General features: G+C 45.7%; 1 protein-coding gene across 1 annotated transcript in view; it reads right to left on the bottom strand.

Annotated features, from left to right (window-relative positions):
• Positions 1-15,135, bottom strand: part of TNRC6C (trinucleotide repeat containing adaptor 6C) — a 103,248-nt gene extending 88,113 nt beyond the window's left edge. Inside the window, 1 exon segment of the mRNA XM_054221149.1 lies at positions 13,524-15,135. The gene's annotated coding sequence lies outside the window, so the exon portion shown is untranslated.
• Between the last annotated feature and the right edge of the window lie 4,836 nt (positions 15,136-19,971).

The raw sequence follows: 19,971 nt of genomic DNA, 5'->3' as shown, positions 1-19,971 counted from the left end.
GATACAGATCAACTGAAGAGTCCAGAAAACAGCAACAAGAAGGATCAGAGATCAAAAAAGCATGGGCCCTTGGAAAAAACTTCAGACTTGGATTCACCAAATCTACAGAAATGGCAACCCCTTTATTGAAATAGGTGTTAAAGACAGAGGTAGAGAAGAACAGAGTAAAATCTTTCTACTTTAGCTATGGCAAGTAGCACTGAATTTAATTGCAACAAAGGAGATTTGAATTAGGCATAATGAAAAATATTCCACACTGTAGCATTTCACAACAACCAAAAAAAAATGGTTTATAAACATACGTTTGGGGAAGATAAGAGGAAAAACACCTGAAGAAAGGAAGAACTGTTGTTATTAAGAAGCAATACTGATAAAAGGCCACACCAACTCCTGGGCACAAAGACAATTAGACTGGAAACAGGAGGCCTCTACCCATTCACCAAGTAAAACCCTACAATATCCTTTCAAGGGAATTAATGGGGGAAAAGCCCTCAGCCACACCACTGACGACAAGATAAGTTTATGGACAAGTTACATGTATAGGTGTGATCACACAGCTTGAAACTAAACCCTGTAGTTTGAAAGTGCGGGTGCAAGCTTTTTTCCTACAAGGAGTCATAAATGAAGTTTGATGAGTGGTTTTGTTTGACCTCAATTTATAATTTATTAGTCCCATGCTCTGGGGTTTCTTGCTGTCAAATGATGCCCCTGTCCTCCACCTGTCACTACTTAATACATTATTTGCCTTAACAGGGAATTCCTCCCTTCCTCTGAAATAGCAAAATATCATCCATGCTAACAATTGTGGGCCTGGTACTTTGATGCTCCCAGTATCTGGTCAACTTATCTTGAAGCACGCAACACAAAACTGACCTCCTAAGTTCCTGCACAGAAACAGAGCACTAATACTGCCCTTGATGCTTCCTTTCACTGAAGCCTTCTTTGTGTGTTTTTATTTATTTTTATTTATTTGATTTATTACAGAATACTGGTAGGTACTACTATTATGCTCTGTGGAGCCTTCTCCGCTGCTGCCTGTAACCGTGAGGGATTAAACTGGATCCCTATGTACTCCCTTCCAGGCTTTCTTTAAGCCACGGCACACCTGACTAAGGTGCAAGACATACACAGACAACTTCATTCACAACTGAAATTTGTGCAGGAACAGAATGTAGCTGCCATTTCAAGACACCCAAGAACACCACAGCATTAGTTGAGAACAGGGTGTGAAAAGCAACATATTCAATTAAAATATCTTACAGAAACTGCAGAGAGATTTTAGGTTGCTCAAGAGACTAAATTAATAATCCCGTTCTTACAGTCTGTAAAACTGAAATTCAATGATCGGAAGAAAAAAGAGCACCTGTGTCACACACCCTGTCTCAAGGCTGCATCTCCAGCAGTAGCGCGTGGTGTTTCCAACACGTCTTTTTGGATCATTGGTTAAAGAGCAATAAATTATTGGCAGGCCCTCGAGGAGAGTGCCGGCTGCTCTTTACTGTAGGACCTAGGCTCTCACTGGAAGTTTTCAGTTCACCCAGTGTTAACTTATTGTGTGCATAACTACTTTATGTACGCGTAAGGTGAACAACCACTGAAGTAAACTAGGTAAGAAGAAAAATAAAGCAGACTAGATAGTCTATATTGTTCAATTCAAGATATTTTTAAAAAGGACACTGATCTGGCCTTGTTTTACCTTCTACTACTTGATCACCATTCAGTAGAAGTGGGGGAAAATCCCAGAGAAGAAAAAGCCTTTATAAACTAAGGATGCAGATTCACTCTAAGTGGCAGGTCAGATATCAGAAGTTTGACACACCCATATTTGAGCACTGTCCAAGTCCTAGTAAATGTTTGTAGGGTTTTTCATCTACAGACTTCCTTTTGTTCAGTTTCTCCTGGATTGTTCCCAGAGACAGACAGCGTACTAATGAGAGTACTGGAGTCCAAACGGGAATGTTTCGTGAGATGTACACTACATCTTCATTACTACGTAGCACAGACTAATGTAAATGGAGCTGCAGAGCAGAACTGTTGGTGCAGAGGACTTGGTAGCCACACTATCCCCGTTTCAAGTTACTTTATTACTTGAGACTAGCTCCAGTCTGCTCCCATGTACCGAACGCTGACTTGCAGCAGGAAAGCATTAACTGCACCCTTGGAGCGCATCATCCAGTGAAGTTTTATTTAAAAGGAATCCAACTGTGGCACTCCAAGACCACTCCATGATGACAATCAAAGCACAGCAGGTGAGGACAATCAGAAGGTCTGCTTAAACATCAAACTCTCAGTCCAAATCAACACGCTACTGCAGATGATCCTACAGGGTGTGAAGCTGCTGCCAACGCAAGTACGCCACCTCTTCTGTGAAGGTGTTGCTCTCCACAGTGCAGGCTTATTTATGTATATAAAAGCTCAACTCTGGGACAACTTAAGTAGTTAGTAGGAAAAACTGGGCATGGGCTAGAACACTGTACACAAAACCTCACTCTTGTTTACATTTCAGGCACAAACCACATCAGAATTTGCTTCCTCAGTCTGCTGACAACATCCCAGCAGACCTCAAGTATCCCATCATGTGCACCACACAGGCTATGCAAGGACCAAGGAAAAAAAAAAACCAAACAAAAAAACCCAAAAACACACCCCCAAAAAAGCTTGCATTACATTCACCACTCCAAGCAGGCTATAAACAGCAAGAAACATGCTATGAACAACATCTCTCTCCAAGCAAACACAGACCGACTCCTCTCTTGGAAAATTAAGCTACAGACTGTGAACAGTGCAGATAACTAGATTTGCACTCACAGCGCTGCCTCCCTCCCAAGCCTGATGATATTTACCAGTAGATGTAGCATCTGGTCCAGAGCTCTTCCCCAGTCTTCCCGGGACATAATACATACAGGAAAACAGCTTAGGAATCCAGTATCTCAGCAAGAGTGCAGCATGTTTGTCTCTCCCCAGATACTACATTTGCTATTTTGGTTTCTGAAAATATTTTAGACCAGAGCCCTGTGCCAACAGACGAAAAGCCCCACACTGACAAATTGTTCAACTAAATATCACCAGTTAACTGACCTAGAGGCAGAACGAACCTATGGACAGGTTTCTGGCTCAAAGCCGTACTTGAAGAGCATGTCAGAGGAGCGCTGCTTCCTGGGGCAGCTGCATAGGGATATTGCAAAGCAGGAGGCCAGGAAACAGGAACAGGAGCAACAGCTCTACAGGATGTTTTGCCAGGCAGCACAGCCCCTGGGCTCCCAGAGCTGACCACTCCCAGGGACAGAGGCTGGAGGAGCCGGTCAGTGCATCGTCACCTGTCTGCCAGTAACAGGGTCAGAAGGGACAACACGAGCTGGAGGACACAGCCAGCAACACCATTTCCGTGTAGCATCCCTCCACACCCTTCAACAAAGCACAGCTAAACCTTTATGTTTCTTGGTTTAAAAAAAAAAAAAAAAAGGCAAGTTTGTGTAACTAAAAGGATGTGCCATTTTCCCTGTAGGGATTTCCAACACCCCTAGTCTTCCTTTCCCCCCCTTCTATCACAGTCACATGCCAGCACTTGATTATTTCTGAGCCCAATCACTCTGTTATAAGCAGGTGAAAGCATACTCAAATCGCTTACTGCGGGAGCTGAAGACCAGGCTGGTGCTCTCACACAGGTCAAGCTAGATGAAACAGCCTACAGGATCAAAAAGTAGGCAGCAGAATTTATGCTGAAGACAATTATGTTTCTGGTGCTGCTCTTGGGCTTATTCTGGGGAAAAGGTGGGGCCAACACATCTTCAACAAAAGACACCCAGCTTACAGCAGGCATAACTACACACGTTCATTGCCACATTCACAACTGGCTCCAGTGTGATTAAAAAGGCTCAGGAAGGCGAGGTCTGGAAGAAATCCTCTCCTTTAGGTAGAGTTCCTGCCACAGGCACAGTAGAAAAACGCACATGCACTTCCCTCGCTCCTACCCACAGCCAGGGAAACTGTACCAGACAAGTCTAAGAATAACACCAACACGTGCCAGCAGCACAGCGAGCAGCAGCGGACATGTTACCAGACATGCACGTCACAACTTAAATACAGACCTGCATATCCAAGATGACCTCCTGAGCTCCCTTCCAGCCTGAGTTTTCCTATGATATTAAAGTTGTTTCACAGATGAGTGGCAGAAGGCTGCCGAAACCAGCCCTTATGAAGATGGCATCCTAGACAGCGAATGGGCCTCTGCCATCTCCCTACCAGGGCCTCCAGGTCTCAGCTCAGATGCACAAGCAGTGAGGAGGTGCAGGACACTGCTGCAGCCCCAACTTGAGAGGCTCACGGAGACAGACGTGGATGGTGGAGTAAAAGGTTAGTGGCCTCACAGGGAATCCTCCCTGTGTCTCATGATCTAGAATTAGAAAAAAAATACTGACACCATTCCCCATGCTGTAAAGCTAAGAACGGTACTCCAGAGTACAAGCCCTGCCGGCATCACCACCAGGAGTAAGGGCATACACAGTACAAATGGCATAAGGGATCTATGAGGTGCACAAAAGCCAGGCGAGGGTATGCTGAGTGTAAAGAACAAGAAGCTCTCCACACTGCACACATGCTGCATTGAAAAGCTCTAGTTTCACTATATGGGCATATACCACCTTATTATACCTGCTCCCAGATACAGACTTAAGTTAGGTGAACACATGGCTCCTGACATAACAAGGCAAGATAAGATGAAAAAGGGAAAACAGATGTCAATAGAACTCCCTGCTGTAGGAACCAGAAATTTAAAAAATTTCAAGGGAATATGAAGATGGAAACTTATGTTTTTGCAAAATATTTATTCTTTTAAAAGGTTTCAGAATACACAAACCCATAATTTCCTTATGCATTTTTAAATTTGCTGGGTGAGCTCACTGAACATTCAAGTTGTTGTCTTCAAGTTTTCCAAATACCATTCTATTTAAAGGCACTGTGAATAGGGAATTCAATTTATCAAATGAATGAAAGAAGAATTCTTAGCAGGAACCCTGGTGAGCTAATCAAGAGTCACAATAAAATGTCAGGGGTCCTGGAATTCTCTGCAGGAGGTTAACACCAAATTTGATCTGAGTCAAGGAAGACAAAACATACTATAGACTAATAAACTATACTAAAAGTTGTGCACTGCAAATATGTGAAAATTTGCACACAAATTAAGAAGATCTACTTAATTGTTTTGTGCACTTTTATATATTTTTAGTGTTTAACTACAAAAATCAAAACACTGCCCACCATGATCATTTCATTCAACTTAAAGATAATACATTTTGAAGCAATTTAGTTTTTGTTCCATTGCATCTTCAGCTGCAATGCTGTTTTGAAAATCAATATAGCAGCATAACTCAAGCGAGATAAACCCTTACATTGCTCTGTACCCATGCTTCAGCTGGAAACAGAATCCACAAAATTCAGGAAGACTTTAATTCTATCATCCAAAATTACGGAAACAGAAAGGCCCAAGCCAGCACCTCTCCCTCCACAAATCTACCAGAGTTTAAAAGATTAACTCTGCATTGCTGACATCAAGTTTCAAAGTCCTCTGTTCCCCCACTTCACTTTCCATAGTAAAAGCATCTTGACGTCAATTCCTTCCAATAATAAATTAGAATATCAGAGCCACCATCGGAAGAATGGGCCACCATCCATTTTTCAACTTAGTAAATGAATAGCATCCCCATAGGGGGAGGAGAGATGAGGAAAGGAAATAGCCATAAATGATCTTGCGGGACAGAAAGACAACCAGTTGCAGTAAATACCACTTTGGAAATCAATTTATGGTCAATTATGATCTTAGTAATAACTATTTTATGCCTTCAGTTAGTCCATGAAATGCCGCTGGGAGCAAATATTCTCAGAAATATATCCAAAACGTCTCCAAGTATGTTATCCGATCAGTAGATGCAGACAAAATTCCAGAAAGATCAGATCTTGTCTGGATGTCAATAGAGGGACAGGAACGAGGGGGATCACAATTTCAATGCAGCTGGGCTATCAGTGTTGCAATATCATCCAGAAAAAGCACATAATATCTATCAGTCTGGGTTATTTGCTTCAAAAGCATAAGGTTTTGTTGTCATTGTAATATTCCACCTAGAAATTTGTGAAGAACATTTCATCTTCACAAATGCAAGAAAAAATTCAATTTGAGGGTCTTTAAGCAAATCGTTATGTAAGCATCCATCCGATAACACAACCAATTCAATTATTACACGTAAGTGTGGCAACACCGTATAGACTGACATCACTACAGAACACTGCTGGTGCTCAAGGAGACTTAACTTGGATCGTTCTTTTGAAAAGTGAAGGATTTCTAAAAGTTTGATTAGAAGAATAGAAATAGTAAAAATCACACATTCACCAAGCTCCAGTAAGTCCCATGTAATAACATATTTCACCTGAAACAGTGCTATTTTTACAGAGACTCTCCTCCTCAATAGCAGCAATTCTATTACTGTGACAGACCTAATTTAGTTCCACACCTGGATCAGACAGCTATATTTTATGATGATCATACTAGAAAATATGAAATAGTATTTAAATTGCCACCACCAGGCTCTTCGCCTTCCATATCAGAAGATGATGCATTTTCCATATTTTTAAAAGGCTTAAAAAGATTAACATATACCTCTTCATAGTTTATATCAGCTAATGTTACACAAAGAGAAATCAAATAGTTTCATAAGCAGGAAAATGAAGAGGTACGTTAAGAACAGATGTGACCAGCACTGTTATGCCAATAGGTTATTTTTAACTAACAGCAATTTTTGCAGCATCACAAAACGAGGCACAATACTGCACATTTACAGCATTACAGCCATAACACCATAAAGAGACAAGAATGATTAGATTTGCAGAGATTTAACATCTTTTGTTACACAAGCCAAGCCGTAAGAGACAAACTTTCAACTGGAGCATCCAGTTCAAAGCTGAAAATGTGGAAAAAAATTCAGATAACACAAACATTGGAAGCAATTCTCCTGTACTAAGTCAGTTTGTGCAATTGATTAAAAACACGGAGAGAAGAGCGAAGCTGAAACCTACAGGAAGAACAATGTTAGCAGAGGGATAATGAGCAATCCTACTTTAGACTGGCTTTGGTAATACACTGTGTAAAGAGTCCCACTTGATTTACATACACTCCATCAGCATACGTTTGCAGGGCTACTCGAGTTTTTAACTTCACATTTCATATGAAATATCATCTTCAATGCTATTGTGAACATACTTTGAGTTCAAGCAAAAACCTTACAAGCAATGCCAAAGACGACCTTCTGTGGTCTTTTATTAATGACCTTGTAGGAAAAGATGGTAAAATGGCAGTCAGCACATTATGCATCTCTACAGTTGGGGTTTTTTTTGTTTGGTTGGTTTTGTTTTTTGTTTTTTCATTCTCATTCAACTGTTTCTTTTTTCTAGAATGGTTTGTGTTAAAGCACTGGGCTGATGCTCTTTTGCTTACCAGTTAACAGCTACTGTTTAAAAACAAGCATCTCTATTGTAAGCACCAATGACGTTAGCATCAGCCATGAAATCATTTCGGAATTCTGAAGAACTAAAAGACCTGAGAGTCCAAGACTATCCGAGTGCAGCTGAAAAGCAAACTGACTCAACGCAGATATCTGTCTGAGCTTAAAATAGACTTGGCAGAAGTCAGTTTGAACTAACAATCGATATGTGTACAGCCTGACCACCCAGAACGGTATCCAAGCCACTCCGAGGACTCTGTATCCCTCAAACAAAACAAAAAGCTCTTCCACTTCTCATCGGGAAGTATTGCCAATACAGTACCGGAGAGAAAACTGTCAACTTCAAGCAGGCAACACACAGACAGAACACAGGAAGAGAAAAGAGGAATAGGAAGGAAAACAGCTCATCTAAGAAAAAACAGATTTGCCATTCCAGGAGATGTTCTTGACCAACATCATAACAAAGGCACTCCCCACTATCCCTCCAGAAAGCCATCATGGGAAAACATGCATAGACTCCATTAACAAGATGCTAGGAGGGAAAAAGAAAAAAAGAAGAAAAAAAAAAAGAATGGATCTGCCTCAGGAAAACGCCCATGGGCAGACACTAAACACTTCATAGCCCACGGTGTTTTTTTCTGCTTGCGGTGGAAGGGGGGTGGGTGTTATCTTTTCCTAAATGAGCCTATAGCTGGTAGTTGCATGATAACTATTTTGAGGCCTAAAACCATATTCTTCTCTGGGGCTTAATTACCACAAAGGATGCCAATCGATTTGACAAGTCAATTTTTCTCCCAGATAAAAAAAATAAAATAAAGAAATCTCACACTCTATCAATTCAGAGCTTACAGCTAAAAAAGCCCAAACAGCCGGGGGATAAATATTAGCTATTTTGAATACAATGCAATAAGCAATTGTTAACATTTCTCTAAAACACAGAATTTCCCGATTGAAATCTAAGTAAATGTGCATCTAGCTTGCAATTTTTTAAATGGATGTACATTTCAAAACACAGAAAAAGCAAGCTGCAGATAGCTGTTTATTACAAATGACTTCCACCTCCATAGCCCTCAAAGGCAAACTATAAAGCTGTGTGCAAAGCTAGACAATCTGGGCACCCAGCCATAAAACATCACTGCTGCAGCACAGATAACTGTTCTCACTCTCAAGCCATCCTTGGCTGCAAACCCATGGGGAAGAGCTCCAGAAAGCAAACCTCACTACCGTCAAAGCTTCTAATATTTTATGAGCTTGAATTACAACTACATTCAAGACCTCAACATTGAAAAATTACAGTGGTGATTCACACCCAGGGCTAAGACCAAAACTAACTCAGATTTTGATGCTTGGTACCCTGAACCATGAGACTTAAGAACAGCTAGTCGTTTTACAGATGTCTTCAGTGAAAGAAGCCTTTATATTGGGATGGAGAGAGAGATGTTACATTTTTAAAAAAAAAGACAAAAGAATCAGATGCGTATTTTAAAGTACTGCTACATTTGCCTCAAGTGCTACAACCTTAAAGAGCACTGTAACTACTCTACGCAAAACCGGACAGTTTGTTATTACGATCAAATTCAGACATTTTTATCTTGTACATGAGATTTTAAAACATATTAGTGATGAGGTAGGAAGCTGCACAAATGAACTTCCAGAAAACAGTTGTAACTGTGTGCGAGAATCCACAGTGAAGTTAATCAAGATTAAGTAATGATAAAACAAGCATAAGTACAGCTATGTCTGGTAATTAAGATATAAAACTAAGCCATACTTTTGGTAGACCATTTTCCTAAATAGCTCAGATTCCTAAAGGAAGATCAAGTAATACCTTGATTCCTCTGCTTTCATACATTAAGAACAACCATCTGTCATCTTACCACTAGCATTTACCAGTGAAGAGACTGAGCAGAGCGCATAGATCATTTCGTAATGCAATTTACTGTCACTTCTAGATCATCTCCCCATTCAATAAAGTATACTCCTAAATACTATTTGCCCTGGCTGATATCTTCATAATACAGCTGAAAACCTCAAGCCATTATCACTAGAAGGCATCAGGTGATCCTAAATTGGCTAGACTGCAGCATCACAGGCATTTAAGAGGTTTCCTTATCATTCATCTTTAATACTAAGGGATCCACAGGCTCCTACCTGCAGCTTCTAGGCCAAAGGGAAACCTTCTAATGGTATTACCATTATCTTGTAATCTGAATTTTAAACAATTAAAACAATAGCACCTTTGTGTTGCACATCTCTACTGTAACCAAAGATGATAAATTCTTCATCAGTTCTCCCATTCAAAGTCTTATATAAAGCACTGATTTTTTTAAAAAGAAGCAATATGCATTCTACATTTATTTTGCTATACCTCCAAAGAGAAGCAGCACAGTAACAGGCACTGAGATACAAGTAATCAACACAGACTATTTTGTTTACTTGGGAAAGGTTTGGCCGTTTTATTTTTAAATCTGCCATTCTCATAGTCAATACTATCTAGCAATTCTTTCCAAATGAAAGCCTCTTTTTACTAAAGCAAAGGATGGCTCCACCCCTGACCTCCTCCTTCAGCTTGTTTTGGAAAGGGGCCAGATGACAGCATTTGGAAAAGCGCATGTTTATCTCGGCAAGGCCAGCTGCTAAGTTAACATATTACCCGTTCCCACATACGCCAGTCTTGGTTAAGTCTTAACAGTTAAAACTGAAAGTAAATGCCGCTGTTAGGCTTTTAATAACAAACTTAACACGAAAGAGAAAAGGTGTCTACATCGCATACAGCATCCGAACGGACTGTAAAAACGTCGGTCATTTTGAGTTAACAGCAGGCAGTAAATCCCTTACACGAATAAAATTTACTGGCCTTTCTGAATGAAGTGAATGAAAAACAGAAAAATAAGAGGTTTTATTTCTAGCCTAATTTAAAGCTATACTTTCTATAAGGTTGCCATTCAGCAACAGTTTGCTTCAAGAGACACAAAGATTATATTATAGCCCCTGCTTGACAAAACCTTTAACTTGACCCTGCTTTATTGTTACTCCAGCTGGGCAAGGTATGAAACTTGGGAGCTTTGAGAACTTCAACAAAGAATCTTCAGGTTAAAATTACTCTTATCCCCAATTATGTTATGCCTCATATTAAGGAAATTTCACCCTATTATTTTTCCAAGTCTCAAAAAGCTCCTTCAAACAAAAAAGAACAGAATTACTTTCCTTCCCTTAAGCATCAGCAAAAGATCACAAAAGTCATCAAAAGCATAGCTTGTTATTTTGATAGGGAAGACGAACTCCAGAATAAAAGAAATTTAAAACCTAGAGAGGTGGATTTTTCATCCATCCCACTAAGCCTCAGCAGGCTTTGCAATAGCAGATGAGGTAAACCTCGTCCTATTCACAGGTGATAGAAGGCAGATTTTGAAAGATGCAAAGATCCCAGATCAAGAGGGTGAACCCTGAAGTCACCAAGTGCTTCTTAATACCGAATCTCAAGGCCCAGGGCAGTATCCCAGAGTAAATTCCATGACAGCCTGGACTAGCACAGGAACAGCACAGAGCAAGGCTCCCCACAAGTCCATTCCTAGGAAGTGGGACTGATGCCCTGCATCCATGACAGCCTAATTACAAAATAATCCATGTACTGTAACAGATGTAACAGCACACATAAACCAACAGCATATAATACACTACTCACTTCAAGCCAGCTTTTAGCCTGATGCATACCAATACTTAAATTTGTCAATACGAGAATCCACACGTAGAGAATAGAAACATTAATAAATCCTAAGTATTTTATACTGCAAGGCGGAGGAGCTCTAAACAGTTTAGTCTGCCCTGTTTTTTTTCATTACTAGAAACAAAGTGTTTAGTCAAAAGTACGCAAAAATGCCTAAAATGCAGCCCCTATTAAGACACATGGCTCTTGGCCTGAGCCCAGCGCTGCTCCAGAGGCTCCAGCAGTTTTCCCGATGGCAGCCCCTGTCCCCAGGGCTGAACCCAGACCTGTTTCACTGCACAACCCAGGGCCAGGCAGGCCACTTCCACTCAGGAAAGATACATCCTCCTTTGAAGATAAGGACAAAGCAACGCAAGGCATTATTACACTACTGCTAGTCCCCTTCAACAGTCATGTCCACTAAAAAACGTGCAAATTAATCTGATTTACTACAGCTTTCTTCATAGACTCAGTAAGTCACAGTCCCAGAAGCAGCAAGGTTAACAAATGCCCGTGCATAACACAGCCTCTGTAATCTCACCCCAAAAAGTGCTATTAGTCCTACAAATTAACGAACAAGCCTCCCACAGGCTACAGGCGTTTTTCTCACCAGTTGTACACAAGCCCGACATTGATGCTTTAACGTTCTGGAAATCGTTCCAGAAGCCGGAGCAGAAACAACAGTGCATCCGGAGGCAGGTTCCTCAGCACCATTTTGAGTTCGCAAATAACACACTGAAGTCGCCAGAGAGACATCCCAGGGCTTTCTGAATTTGAAGAACCGCAATTATGGAAAACGATGTGATTTGCTAAGCACAGGCTGCACCCACCGCAAGTCACCCACTACTTCCTTGGAAAACATACGGGGGAAGCAGTGAGAATCTGTGTGTACCTTTCCACTACTTTCTTCAAGCGATAAAAAGTAATACCCCATAGGAAACTACATTTTAATTGTCAGTCGCAGGTCAATCCAAAAAAACCCACCCGCCGTATGTAATAAGGGCAGGATTTAAAGGACGTGACTTTCTTCCGAAGCAATACCCCAGAGCAGCGAGTGCAGATGTTCTCCTGCTCCTCCACACTCGCATTGTCCTCAGGTCCACAGAGCACCGCCAACGTCCACCTGATTTAAAGCTCTGCATCATCAAGCAGCCCACTAACAGCGGGATTTATTGGCTTTTTAATTACCTTAACCGGTCTGATGTCCAGAGTAAATCTCAGTATATAAATTAGCGTAAATCGTCAGATGCATACATATGCATAGGAGAGGAAAAATATGCAACAGACATGGTATGACGTACTATAGATTATTTCTAAATTTAAACTGGCTATCGTATTAATTGAACAAGTATCTTCCCACAGATGCACTCAAGTTTTAGCAGAAAATAAAGCAGCCACAAAGTATGACTAGCAGTATTATATTTAATGGAAAAAGAGGGAGAAAAAACACAATTGCGTTCAATAAATCCCATAATTGGACCTTCAACTAATTACATATTAAGAAGATTAACCTTTGACACAAACTTGTGATACAAACAAAAGATTCAAACAATTAATAAACTTCCAGTGCTTCAGGATTTCTCAGGTTAACAACTGAACCCTCCCCATTTTCTTCCCCCTCAGCCTTGCAGTTACAACTATAAATTCTGTTCAATATTCTCTCTCCCACCGGACGACATTTCAGGTTTAGACGAAGATCTCTCTCTGAATACTCAGGAGAAAATTACAGTAGTTCCCCATAATCTCATTACGGGGTGGGGGAAAGAAAGAAAAAAAACGGATCTCGAGACCTTAACTTTTAACAGAAAAGCAGCCACGAAGGACAAAGCTGGAGCCTCATCTGCTCAGCACTGCTGACCATCCCCAAACCACTCATTTTCCAGACTTGGGATCATTTCCAACACGCCCTGCAATAATTTTCACACGTGTAATTTATAAAGCAAGTGCACACGGTCATGTCTGCAACACAAGCGGTCAACAAATGGCACTTCTGTTCGCTATTTTGCCCACAACTGCTATTTGAACTGAGAAAATGTTCTCAGTTCAGAAATTCAGAAAAATACCGAATTAATTCTAGCGTGTAAAAAAAAAATATTTCCACAAGTTCTTTAAAGAAAAAAAAAAAAACGATATCTGATAAACATAAATGGATTTTGAAGTGTTCCGTGGTGTTACTTGATTCACTGACTAACAAGCAGTGGAAAAAAAAATAATTAAAAATCCGGTTTAGACTTGTGAGAAAAGGAGGTATGCATTGGCTTAGCAAGTCTCTTCCACTGCTAACTTCTACCATGCCCAGATTAAGGGAGGTTATCACCCCTTCTTACCTTTTAGTCTTTTCTTTATGGGGCTCTTTGGCAGCTTTCGATTCAGTCTTGCTGTAAGGAAACAAGTGAGTATTTTGTCTACCGTGTAGGGGTCTTTCTGACGTGTTCCTTTCTTATTTTAATGCTTCTTTTTTTTTTTGTAAGTGTACCCGTAATTTCACGAATGTGAATACGAAAAAAATCTCACACGGCCAAAAAAAATTAAGATTTTTTTTGTTGTTGTTGTCGTTTGTTTACCCCCCTCAAAAAAAAAAAAAAAGTCTGCCACACAGGAGAAGAAAAAAACCAACAGATCAACAGGAAAACACTATCCAAGTAGAAAAGCAAAGAGCTTCAGTGTTATCCAGCCCAGAGAAGTGCAGCAAAAGCAGGTCCAATTCCAAAACAAGCTTTTGATTTCCAGTGAAGCAAAAAAAAAAAAAAACCAAGACGAAGAAACCAAGACAAAATACACCTTACGGTCCCCAGCTAGATTTTTGCACGAGTGTGTCTTAAATACAAGCTTGCTTTTATGTGTTGCAGCAAAACCCACGAAAGCCAGGATTTGGAGTTGATCGGGATGAGTTCTCGTGTGTGTGTCTTGATGGGTTCTCAGTCCACATGGAGGAGCATCTGAGGGTTTGTTTTTGTTGTTTTTAAAAGTGCAAATTAAAAAGAGAAACTGGGACCCAGCAAATAGTTTTTAAGATGGATCCCCCCCTTTAAAAAAAAAAAAAGAAAAATAAAACAAAACACCACCAAACCACGGAGCCACGGGGGGATGCGGAGTCTCACATGGGGCTCCGGGCAGGAGGAGGATCCCGCCGGGTCTCGGGGCGCTCCGAGGAGGGGCGGCGGACCCGCAGCAGTCTCTCGGGGGAGGAGGATCCGCGTCTCTCTGGCAGGGACCCCGGCGGCGCGATCCGGCCGTCTCTGGGGCGGGAGGAGGAGGATCCAGCAGCCGCTCTGGCAGGAAGGAGCGAGCGCGGGGAGGGGACCCGAGGAGGAGGATCCAGCAAAGTCTTTCACGGAGGGTGTGGGGTGGGAGGCGACGGGGGGAGCGGGGGAAACCCAACAGTCTCGTCTGCCTCGCTCGCCCGGGGGATCCGGGGGCAGGAGGAGAGTGATCCCACGGGCTCTCTCCCTCTCCTCCGGAGGGATCCGGCAGGCTCTCCGGGCCGGGGAGGGGGGGGCGAGGCTGCGGCAGCGGAGCCCCTTGCCGTGGGGCAGGGACCCCGGTGGGGAGGCGGGAGGAGGCCGGAGGCCGAGGCGGCAGCGTCTCCCCAAGGGGGGGCTGCAGCAGCCGCGCCTGGGGCAGAGTCGCTCAGTCAGCCGGGCTGAGGGGGAAGGGGTGAGGGGGGGGGCCCGCAGCGCCTCTCGTCGTCTCTCCCGCTCGCTCTCGCCTCGTCCGCTCGCAGGCAGGCTTCAGTTTCAGTGCTGCCGGGCCGCTCCCCCGCTCCTCCGCGCCGCCGCCGCCGCCGCTGCCGCTACCGCCACCGCCAGGGAGGCCGCCGCCGCCGCCGTCCTCGGGAGCAGAGCTGCTGCCGCCGCGGCCATTTTGTTGCTAACTGACAAGAGCCCCGCCAGGCAGCGCGAGACCGCGGGGAGGCTTCGCCGCGCGCTCCCCCCTCCCCTCCCCTCCCCGCGCTGACCTCAAACAGGAAGTCTGCCCCCCCCCGCCTCCGCCTCCGCCCCCGCCCCCGCCCCTCCAGCCCGCGCGCGGCCACGTGACAGGGGAGCCCCCGCCACATGCAAATGAGCGCGGCGGCCGGAGCCAAAGAGCGGCGAGGCCGCGCGCTCGCTGGCCACGCCCCCTCCCCCCGCCGCGGCGGCGCGCGCTGTGTGTGGGGGGGGCGGCGGGAGAGCGGCTCCCCCCCCCCCCCCCCAGCAAAGGGGTGCAGAGGGGTTCACCCCCCCGCGCAAACGGGTGTCGGTGCGCTCACATCCACCCCCCCTCGCAAATGAATGTCGGTGCGTTCACCCCCCCACCCCGTGCAAACCGGTGTCGGTGCATTCACACAGCCCGCGGGGGGGCCGGGAGAGCGGCCACCCCCCCCCCAACCAAAGGGTACAGGGGGGCTTCGCACCGCGCCCGTGCAAACTGGTGTAGGTGCTTCACACGCCTCCTTCCCCCCCGCAAATGAGTGTCGGTGCATTCACACGCCCCGCGGGGGGGGGGGGGGGAGGGGGGGGGGCGGCGGGAGAGCGGCCATCCCCCCCCCCGCAAAGGGGTGCAGAGGGACTTCACACACACACCCCGTGCAAATGAGGGACGGTGCATTTAAAACACCCCCCCGTGCAAAAGGATGTCGGTGCATTCACCACACACCCCCCCCCGTGCAAATGAGTGTCGGTGCGTTCACACGCCCCGCGGGGGAGGCGGGGGGGAGACGGGAGAGCGACCACCTCCCCCCCGCAAAGGGGTGCAGAGGGGCTTCACCCCCCCAACCGCGAAGGGCTGTCGGCGCATTCACCACCCCACGCAAATGAGTGGCGCTTCTTCACCACCACCACCCCCCCCTTGCAAATGAGTGTCTGTGTTTTAACCATCCCTCCCCCCGTGCAAACGACTGTGCATTCACACACCCCCCCGTGCAAACGACTGTGCATTCACACACACCCCCCGTGCAAACGGCCGTCGATGCATTCACACCACACACACCCCCCCGTGCAAACCAGTGTCGGTGCATTCACCCCCCCGTGCAAAAAAGCCCCAGGCTGCACAAACCCCAGCGTGGCGGGGGCGGGTAGGCGGGGGTGAAACAGGGTCCTGCTGCACCCCCTGGGCCCACATCCCACCAGAAGCACCCCCAGTACCCCCCCCCCCCATGGATATATACACCCCTATGGATACATACACTTGGGACAGACTATACCTGTACCTACAGGCATGGCCCAGCCCTTCAACGCGCTCTGCTAGCCCCCCCGGCGCTAGGCTGACACCCCCCCCCCCCCCCCCCGGCCAGCCATCGGGGGCAGGGAGGACTGCACATCCCTTACCAAGGTGCCTACCAAAAATAATTCCAATATTTTACATTTTCCAAAGCAGGGAACGGCTGGGGATCGTGTGCCTGGGCGAGGGGAGGGGGGAACGTCACGTTTCAGGGGGACTGGCTCGCCACCGCCCCCCCCCCCCCCCCCCCAACAATAACCACATTAATCGTGCGCAGGTTTGAGGAGAAAGCTGGGATCTACTCTCCCGAGTACCACGGGAAGAGCGGAATGCAAAAATTAGTCTTTTTTTTTTTTTTTTTTTTTTTTTTTTGCTAAAAATTGTTGCGTCTGGGTCTTTCAGCAGATCCTCTCCGGCTCTCGCTCCTCTCCCTTTTCCTCTCCTCCTTCCGCAGCCAACGTTTCGGGAACTGCGAGGAAATCTAAAGCCCCAATCGTTATTTGCGCAGGCCGTTCCACTTAAATATTAATTGAGTGTGGGTTCCAGAGCAGGGCGTTTACTATTGCGAGTGGGATGAGACTCACACACGCACAAACAGTGGGAGATGGGGGAAAATAAGAAAAAAAAAAAAATACAGTCCTAGTCTGACTTTTATTCAGATTTGTGAACCAAAGCCACCCTGCCCGCTCCGGCAACTGGGCAAGCGCCAGCAGGAGCCCCGAGTTCCTTGACCACTGGAGGGAGCCCATATTGTGCCAGAATCCAACAGAATATATCCAACAGAAGACCCAAAAAAAAAAAAAAATCAGATCGTTGTAGTCAGAACAAAGTGTCTTCTCCAGGTCAGACCATGATCTACATATACGCGAAATGTTATAAAAATCGGATTTAAATGCCCCATTTGTACTTCATCAGCACAAAGAAAGGGAAAAATTATTATGAACAAGGCTTTTTTTTTTTTTTTCCCTGCTATGTTTTGAGTGTCCGTCTGGCACCTTTTCCCAGGAGTGAATCCAGCCACCACGACGGTGGCAGAGCTGGAGTAGAGCGAAGATGCCCTTGTGCTCCTTGGCTCGTGCAACCCCGAGAGCAGCACCGGAGCCGGCAGCTCCCCATCTCCCTCCTCTTCCTTAAATGTAGGTCAGCACCTATAGACTCCTTCCCACAAAGACCTCCCCAGAGCAGCGGGAGGTTGCCACACTGCCGCTTTCGAAAGAGATTTTGCTCTTCTGCTAAAAGCCACCAACCCCCAAAGAAGTCGAACAGATAAAAGCCAAGCGTGCCTTTTTCGCCTGCGTATGGGGACGAGCATCCTCATCCTCACCATCCACCCGGCCGGAGGCTGCCCTCCACCGACAGCTCTGCCTGGCCATCGCACAAAGGAACCATTCCTGGTCAAACGGGGCCCGAAATTACGGGGTTTTTTTGTGAACGCACAAATATTTGTAATTCAAAACACACTTTTAACACACAAATATTTCCAAGAATGGCAGGCTCTGCAGGGTGATGCCAAGTTGCTGGAGACCCTGAAATGTCAAAACGGAATAAAACTGCAAGTGATTTGTGTACTAATACGTTTTCTTGGCCCTGGCGAAATTACCACAAAAAGCAGGATGTAACCTCAGCCGCACAGACACAGAGAGCCCCTTGTGTTTGATACCCGTGTTCGAAAATACTATCAGTGACGGGTAAAAACGCATTCTGGTAAACCTGAGCTCTTTTACCACGAAACGCAGGGCTTTATCCAATGCAAATTCGATTTTTTTCCCCTGAACTGGTCTCCCTCCCGGGTTTTGCCCTCTGCGCGCCCTGGGGGCGTTTGCAGCCCCGGTGCCATGGGCTGCAGCGTTGCAGGGGCTGGTGACCGCTGTCACCACGTACGGTCCATCTGTCCCCCTAACAGCTCCCTTGTCCTGAGCCAAGCCACCATCACAGGACCACGGCTGGGCACAGGCTTCTCCTCGAGGTTTATTTTTCGGAGCTGCTCCGGCATGGGAGCCATCTCTTCAGGCATGCGCTGCTGCCTTTGAACTCTCTCCTTCCCCCCAGCGCTCAGGTGGCCTTTTTTTGGTCACACATGAGTAAGAACAGATGTGATGGAGTGTGAAGGGAAGGGAAAGGGACATACGATGCCAGCGGTTCGTTGCTGGCAGAGGAGGAGGAATTCCTGCGCTTGCACTGCCGCCTCCTAAACCTCAAATTTCCTCCTACGCCCGTGTCTTGGGGAAAGGGCTGCGACCAAAATGTTCACAGGGGGCTGGACATGTCGGATGGATGGACCCGAGTGTGAGGAACCACGCAGATAGGGTGTTTTCTTTGCTGAGAGGGACAAAGCGAAGCTGAGCAGAGGTCTTCACGCAAAGCGTTCCTCCACTGCAGACTTTACACCTCTTGCTTATTTTTCTGTGATCCAACCAAGTGCAAAAGCGGCTCAAACCAGTCCACGAGCACTTCTCACCAAGCAGTAACAAGCACACACAAAATTTGGCTCAAAGCCGGACACCAGCACTAGCCATGCTTTGATGATAAATGCAACCTCATGCCTTGGAGGGGAGGCTGGTCTCTGAGGCTGAAGAGGATGTCCTAAAGCCCAGACAAGGTGAAGCTACACCTCGAAAGCCCTCCTGTGTCTGAGCTGATGCCCAGGGGCAGGGGTTTATGTATGGCCGCACTGGGAGGGCAAGTTCCAGGACACAACGGGCTCTTGGCCAAATTTCCAAAGGAGTTGGGGACGTGCAAGACACTTGTGTTTAGTCCCCTCCCTCTGAAGGACACAAACATCCCTCCTGGCCACCCTACCAACAACTGCATCCTTAGGGTGAATGCTTAAATGAACTTACAGGTCATTCCTTTTATGGAAAAACTCATTTTAATTAACTTATGTTTCTCTCCCCGCATTTTCATGCAAAAAGAATAACTGTTCTTTGCCCAGTTGGTGGGAACATGCCCCCACTTGAGACAACCAGCCCCAGGGTGGTTGTATCCAGCTACGAAATGCCTTCTCTGTGGCACTGGCCCAGAAGCTGAAGGGACTCCTGAACTGGTACCCCGAGTTCCTCCCCATCTCTGGCACAGACATTTAACATCAGCGAGGCCACTGTGGCAAGCAGCATCACGGGAGCCTGAGAGCCCATCTATTACCCCTGGGTTGGATGAGCTGGTTCCCCTTTTTTTTGTGTAATAACCCATTACTTCAGACACTTGCCCAGAAAACGTAACATCTGGATTCAATTCCCTCCCCCACCTGAGAGTCTCGGACCTGTATTTCCCACGAGAGAGATGTAGCACGATGCTAAACAGCAATCTGGCGCGGGGGAAAACAAGGTATTTTTTATTCTTGCTCTCTGAGCAGAGCTATTGTATAAACAAGAACACAAGTGTCCCGAGGCCAAAAAGCAAGCAAGAAGCGCATGACTCTCTACCCTCCTTGCCACAGCACACACAGCTGCCATAACATGTTCTGCTTATTATCAATACTTGCCTAACATCAAATACATAATCTACCCTGAACAGAGGGGGCAGAGCCCAGGACTTGGCCCTATAGCTCACCCTACAGCTTACCCTATAGCTTACTCA

Source organism: Rissa tridactyla, chromosome 15, assembly GCF_028500815.1.
Source record: "Rissa tridactyla isolate bRisTri1 chromosome 15, bRisTri1.patW.cur.20221130, whole genome shotgun sequence".
In the NCBI taxonomy this organism is placed as follows: Eukaryota; Metazoa; Chordata; class Aves; order Charadriiformes; family Laridae; genus Rissa; species Rissa tridactyla.
Note: the sequence above shows the minus strand (reverse complement) of the source record. Positions and strands in the feature narration are given on the sequence as shown.